Here is a 6,970-nt window from a genome sequence, read left to right on the forward strand (position 1 = left end):
GAGGCAGGGATGTCCCTTGTCCCCCCTAATCTTCGTGTGTGTGGTTGAACCGTTTTTGAGTATGATTCAGTATGATAGTAGAATTAAGGGTGTGGTTGTGCCTGGTAGTGGTGGGATGCAATTTAAAATAATGGCATACATGGATGATATAGTTATCCTGGGGGGCTCCCAGGGCGACTTTCAAAGAGCGAATAGGCAGTTGGACGAGTTTTGTGAGATGTCTGCAATGAAGGTGAATTGGAGTAAGTCTAAGGTGTGTGTGTATGGTAGGCAGATGGAAGTTGAAAGGGGATTGGTTGATAGAGTGGAAGAGCTAGAGGTGTTAGGTATAACGTTTGATAAAGAGTTGAATGGAAAAGTAGCGTTTGAGAGGTTGTTTGAAAAGATTAAGAAAAAATTGGATTTTTGGCGGTTGAGGCAACTTTCTTTCACGGGTAAGGTGTTGGTTATAAAATCTGTCATTTTCCCACTAATTTTGTACACGTGTGTTTTGCCACCAAGGGATGGGTGGGTTAGACGGGTTAAGCGGATCTTTTTTTTATTTTTGTGGGGTTCAAAAATGGAGAGGTGTAAGAGGGACAAAATAGAAAAAGCGGTCACGGCAGGTGGGTTGGGATTACCAGATTTATTTTTCTTTTTGGAATTACATTATTGGGCGAATATTATGAGATTTTTTGAGCTTAACAATAGGGTGTTTTTTATGTGTAGATATTTGATGGGATGGCACTTTATAAGGTGGGGTTTATGTGTTCAAGATCTCACGAAACCAGTAGCGTTAGTCACTCCACAATTTTATTTAAGGTTAAAGATATTTTATGACAAACACAATCTAGAGGTGTTGGGTGCACAGGTGAAGGATAAGAAGAAGATAGTAGAATTAGTGAAGAGTAAGGAAAGTATGAATGAAATTCCATTTTTGAATGAGGATGAAACGGTGGTGGTCTGGAAGAATTTCTTGTTGCAAGGTGTGGAGAACAGATGGAAGGATGTCGTGTGGATGTCGTTCCTGGGATGCCTCCCAACAAGGAGCTTCCTAAAAACACGAAATATTATTAATTCAGACAGATGCCCGAGACCTGGGTGTAACATGATAGAAAACACTTACCATATTTTTTGGGATTGTGAGTATGCATGTAAGGTGAGACAAAGGCCGAGTCTTTTTTGTGCAGAGTTGTTTGATGTAAGAGTGTTGTCTTTTTTGTTTGTGTTTACTGGATTGGTACCTGTAAAGAAAGAAAGAGAGAGGTTAGTATGGTTGTTTAGTGTGGTATGGGATATGAGGAATACATTGATTTTTAAGAAAGAGGAGGTGACTGTGGATAGGGCTGTGAGGACTGTGATGGCGCGTTTGTATTACTGTTATAAATATGATTTGCATAAATGTGGGAAGAAAAAAGCGGATGCATGGTGGCAGACTTGGAGATGGAAGTATTTTGTGTAGGTTGCTTTGTGTAGTTTGTAATTTTTGTATATAGTGTAATTTTTTGTAAATAGGTGATGGTCTGTAAATATGTAAATATAATTCAAATAAGGTGAATAAATTTAATACCGAAATGATGATTACAGAATATATCTTTTGTGAAAGAGGTAATGGGAGTTTATCGATGAAGCCAGGCATTTTATTCTAAAATCTGATCGGAAAAAAAAAAAAAAAAGAAAAAAAATCGCTTCTCCGCCTTTTGGCTGCGATCAAGTGTCGTGGCCAGAGGTTTGGTCGGGGTTTCCTTTCTTTTGGGGGGCCCCGAGCTGACGGGGGGGCGATCGCCCATTCGGTGCGGGAGGATGGAGTCGGAAGGGGTGAAGAAAACCCTACGTTTCCTGGTACAGCCAGAGTACAAGACACAGATTAATACCGACAAGATCATCGAGGAGGTGCTTATGAAGACCTTGGGACTTAAGGTAATGGAAATAAGGATGGTTCAAGATTTCCAGGCACAGGGGTTGTACGATGTTACATTTCATTCCGAGCCAGACTGCCTCAATGCTTGTGAGGAAGCTAAGAAAAAATGTGCTGTTGGTTTATTGAAATATATCACTGTGAAGCCGTTATTTATGCTACAAGAAACAATGGTTACAGTCCACATGTACAACCCCTTCATTGACTTGGCGGTGGTACGAATTTTCCTAAGGCAGTACTGCTCCTCAGTAAAAGGGGGTGACCCAGTCCTGAACAAATATGGTATAATGACTGGGAAGTACCGGTTTTTTTGTCCGTTTCAGGGAGGATCCCCAGGGTATTGGAGGGGTGATGAGACCCCCAGCTGTCTTCAACCATTATGAGGAACATGGTTTCTTGTTCTATAAGGATATGCCACAGTACTGTAGATTGTGCAACCGTTATGGGCATATCAGTGACAATTGTAAGACTGGCAAGTGTTGCAGGCATTGTAACAGTCCTGACCACGCAACCGGAGAGTGCCTGGGAAGGAAGAAATGCTTTCTATGTGGGGAGCAGGGTCACTATGCGGCTTGGTGTCCTAGGAAGAGTGGTGCTGCACGAGATCACGCTGATTCAGCCTCGGAGGCTGAAGAGCTGGCGCAGACTGTACGGGAGACATGGGTGAGGAGAGAGCAAAAGCTGGCCACGCCCCCTGCTGCCACCACCGCGTCTGCTGAGAAGCCTGTATCGGAGCTGGCTGCTGCCGGTGATGAAGGGGAGCAGCGTGTGATCAGTGCTACGATCACTGCTGACTCACAGGCTGAGCGGCGCTGCGGGGAGGCTGGAGGATCTAACCAGGTTGCTGCTGTTACTAATGACGCTGATGTATCGAGTGCCCCTGCTGCAGATGATTCTGGGCTGGCTGCTGTGTGGACGTCTGAAACTGCTCCTGTTACTAAGGATGCAGGGGAAGACGGAGGAGGCACTGGGATTTGTAGTCCCACAGGGCAGCCAGTATCAGAGGAGCAGCCAGGAAAAGGGGTGGAGCTACAGCTGATTGTGGAGGAGGACGGAGCATCAGATTCAAATGCTCCTGTTGCAATTCTGGATTGCCAGGACCCCTTCTATGATTGGTCCATGGAGGGGGAGGGGCCTGAAGATGCAAAGGAGGAGGGTGTGTCAGAGAGAATCAGATATGGACACTCTAGGATGTGATGCATCAGATGAAGATGAGGATGAGGATGATGATGACAGACCCCCTACTGCAGGCCAGAGGCAGAAGCAAGATAGTGGGGAGGAAGGGGTGTCACACAATAGGCACAAAGTGGACGAAGCAGAATTGATCAAATCTGTGTTTTTGAGCGATGACACTCTACCTGATATTCCTGTGGAGTTTGGAGAGCTGCTGGATTCTCCTGGGTCCCCGGCTCAGCCTTTTCTTCAGGCGGAAGATGTCGTACAATTTGAGCAGACCTGCAAAATAAAAGGGAAAGGCAGAGGGAGAGGGAGAGGGAGGGGGAAGGAGAGGAAGGAGAAAGGACATAAAAAATGAGTGAGTGAGTTTCTTTTGTGTAAGTAATTGATTCCTGCAATAAAATGATGTAATGGTGAATATTAAGGTGTTATCAGTGAATGTCCGCGGGGTGCAGGCATTGTGCAGGAGGACAGCCATTTTAGATATTTTGAATCAACATAATGCAGATATCATTTTATTGCAGGAATGCTCCTTGGCCTCAGTTCCTGGGGCGGAGGAATGGGACGGCGACGCTGTGTGGTCTGCCGGATGTAAGTCTAAGAGCGAGGGTGTAGGGGTGCTGATCAAAAATAGAAACATTAAGGTTGTAAGCTATACTGTTATTATTCCAGGGAGAATGATGTGTTTGTTGAGTTATTTTGGGCAAAGTTTACGTTTGTTTAATATTTATGCACCGGCAGGTAAACAAGAAAGAATAGATTTTTTGGAGAATTTAAGGGTGCATCTACCCGGGAGAGTGGATACCCTAGTTGCTGGGGATTACAATTTAATTTAATTAGGGATAAGGGTGATAGAGAGGGGCGGGGAGAGTGTAGTTTAGATATTTCTAGTAAAAACTTTAATTTGTTGGTGGAGGATTTTTCTTTGAAAGATGCTTATAAAGAAATAAAGGATGCATCTAAATTTACGTTTGTGTCCGATAAAGGGACTGTGAAGTCCCGTATTGATTATGTCTTGGGGTCTACATTTATGGATTTTTTGAGTTTCAGGTTAATTGTTTGTACATTTACTGATCATAGAGGGTTATGGGTGGAGGCGTCATTTGGGGAGAAAATACACTTTGGGAAGGGAACATGGAAAATTAATGTTTCCTTGTTGGATGATGAGAATATATCAAAGGAGTTTTCTAGGAGGTGGGCGCAATGGAGTAAGGATGTTGATAAATTTAAAGATATCCTTGCTTGGTGGGACTGGGTAAAAATTAAAGTTGCTAAATTTTACAGAGGGTGTGGTTATCGGAAGGCGGTAGAGGGTAGAAGGAGGGAGGAGGAGATTAACATCAGATTGCAGACATTGTATAGATTTAGGAACTTGGGTTATGATGTGGAAAAGGAAATTAGTGAAGTTAGGATTGATAGGAGTAAATTGCTGGAGGAGAGAGGGAAAAGAATTATGTATAGAACTAAAATTGAAAATTTGGAAGAAAACGAAAAATGCACACGCTATTTCTTTAAGAAGGCATTTCAAGGGAAAAACCTCATTTTGTCGGTTTTGGATGGAGGTGTGGAAGTTATGGGATGTAAAGTTATGGATGTGGTGAGAAAGTTTTATGGTGAATTGTATAGTTGTAAGAGTGTGGGTAGCGATGAGGAAATGGATGAGTATCTGGAGTGTTTGGGTGAGGGTTTGAGTGAGGCGGATAGAGGTGTGCTTGAAAGAGTGTTGGGTGAGGATGAAATTTTTGAGGCGGTAAAAAGGATGCCCGCAAATAAGACGCCTGGAAAAGATGGCCTCTCGAGGGAATTTGTGCGTATGTGGGGGATTATTAAGAATGAGTTTGTTAAGGTTATTTTATTCTGTTTTTCACATGGGTGTTTGGCCCCGTCAATGAGGGAGGGGTTAATTACCTTGTTGTATAAAAAAGGCGATAAAAGGGAGATTCAAAATTGGCGCCCTATAACATTATTAAATACAGATTATAAAGTGTTGGCTAAGATAATCGCCAACAGGATAAAAGTAGTGATAGAGGATGTTATATGTGAAGCACAAACTTGTGCAGTGCCTGGACGCCGCATCTCAGATAATTTAGTCCTATTAAGAGATGTTATATATTACTGTAAAAGTAATAATTGTGCGTTAATCTTAGAATCAGTTGATTTGGAGAAGGCATACGACCGTGTCAGCCATGGTTTCTTTTTAAGGTTCTTGCTAAGATGGGGTTTCCTGCTGGGATATTAAAATTGATTAAGGGATTGTATACTGACATCTCTAGCCAGGTGATTGTGAATGGTCACCTGAGTGATAGCTTTACAGTAGAATCTGGGGTGAGGCAGGGGTGCCCCCTGTCCCCGTTGGTATTTATATGCATTATTGAGCCTTTATTAAGGTCAGTACAAAAAGATAAAATCTAAGGGTATTATGATTCCGGGTAGTGGGGGGCAGTATTTAAAAATAATGTCATACATGGATGATGTGTGTTTTGTATGCTCGTCACAGGGTGATGTTAGGAGTATGAATGGACAGTTGGAGAGGTATTGTAGAGTGTCAGGGATGAGTGTGAATTGGGGGAAGTGTAGGGTGTGTAGTTTGGGGAAGAATGTGGAGATTGATGTTGAAAGAGTAGAGAATGTGAGGGAGGTAGAAGTGTTGGGAATAACGTTTGATTCTAGTCTGAAAGGAAAAAGCTCATATCAACAATTATTGTTAAAAATTAAGAAAAAATTAGACTTCTGGAATTTTAGACGCCTCTCGTTTAAAGGGAAAATATTAGTGGTCAAGGCTGTAATCTATCCTCTGATATTATATACGGCTAGGGTGATTCCACCCACAAATAATTTGTTGAAAAAGGTTAAAAGGATGCTGTTTTTGTTTTTTTGGAGCTCCAGGATGGAGAGGTGTGGGAGGGAGAAGATAGAAAAAAAAAGTAATTTTTGGAGGTTTTGGTTTACCTGAGTTGGAGCTTTTTATAAATTTACATTATTGGGTTAATTTGATACATATTTTACAATTGAATAATATGGTATGTTGTATGACAACCTTTCTTTTTGGGTGGTATCTTATAAGTTGGGGGTTAATGGTTAAGGATCTGACTAGGCCTATAGCTATGGTGTCTCCACAGTTTTATTTGTGTTTAAAAGTTTTTTATGATAAATATGAGTTAAAGAATCTGGGGCTACTATGTAAGGATAAAATTAAACTGAAGGGATGGTTACAGAGGAATATGGTGGCTAAGTCTATTTCTTTTTTGAACAATAAACAAATTGACGAAACTTGGAAAAAATTTCTATATAAGGGTGTGACGGGCTTGCAGACAGACGTCACGTGGATGACATTTACAGGATGTCTTCCTACAAGAGAATTCCTAAAAAGAAGGGACATTGTAAGGAAAGATGAGTGTCCCAGGGAGGGATGTGGTGGTTGTGAGGATACGTACCATCTATTCTGGGGATGCAGGTTTGCGCAGGAAGTCCGATGTGGGCTGAAACTATTTCTGGCTGAAATTTTTGATATTAGGTCATTTTCTTTCTTGATGATGTTGACTGGCTGGTGTGTGGATGCTGAGGATAAGGAGAGAAAGAGGTTAGTGTGGATAGTGAGTGTATTGTATAAATCAGTATTGTGGGATGTACGGAATGTTTTGGTATTTAAGAAAGAGGATATTAATATAAGAGATACTAAAAAACAGAAAACAATATGGGAAAAGTAAAGCTGATAAAATGTGGCAACTAATTAGATGGACATATTTTGTTTAGTTTATTTTTATTGCATTTGGATTTTTGTCCAATTAAAAAAAAAAAAAAAAAAAAAAAAAAAAAAAGGATTTATTAAAGTACTTACCGGAGATGATGTTTCGGACGGACCAATTCTTGTCTTGGAATGTTGTAGTGATGTTCCTG

The 6,970-nt window shown here is 41.4% G+C and overlaps 1 long non-coding RNA gene across 1 annotated transcript; it reads right to left on the reverse strand.

The window, feature by feature from the left end:
- Positions 1-957: 957 nt before the first annotated feature.
- LOC137570312 (uncharacterized) lies at positions 958-6,970 on the reverse strand. The gene is made up of 5 exons (XR_011030999.1): positions 6,912-6,970; positions 6,508-6,631; positions 3,256-3,352; positions 1,106-1,223; positions 958-1,033 (listed from the first exon to the last, which is right to left on the reverse strand). It is a non-coding gene; the product is annotated as an uncharacterized lncRNA (long non-coding RNA).

The sequence above is a fragment of the Hyperolius riggenbachi genome, chromosome 4, assembly GCF_040937935.1.
Source record: "Hyperolius riggenbachi isolate aHypRig1 chromosome 4, aHypRig1.pri, whole genome shotgun sequence".
Classification (NCBI taxonomy): Eukaryota; Metazoa; Chordata; class Amphibia; order Anura; family Hyperoliidae; genus Hyperolius; species Hyperolius riggenbachi.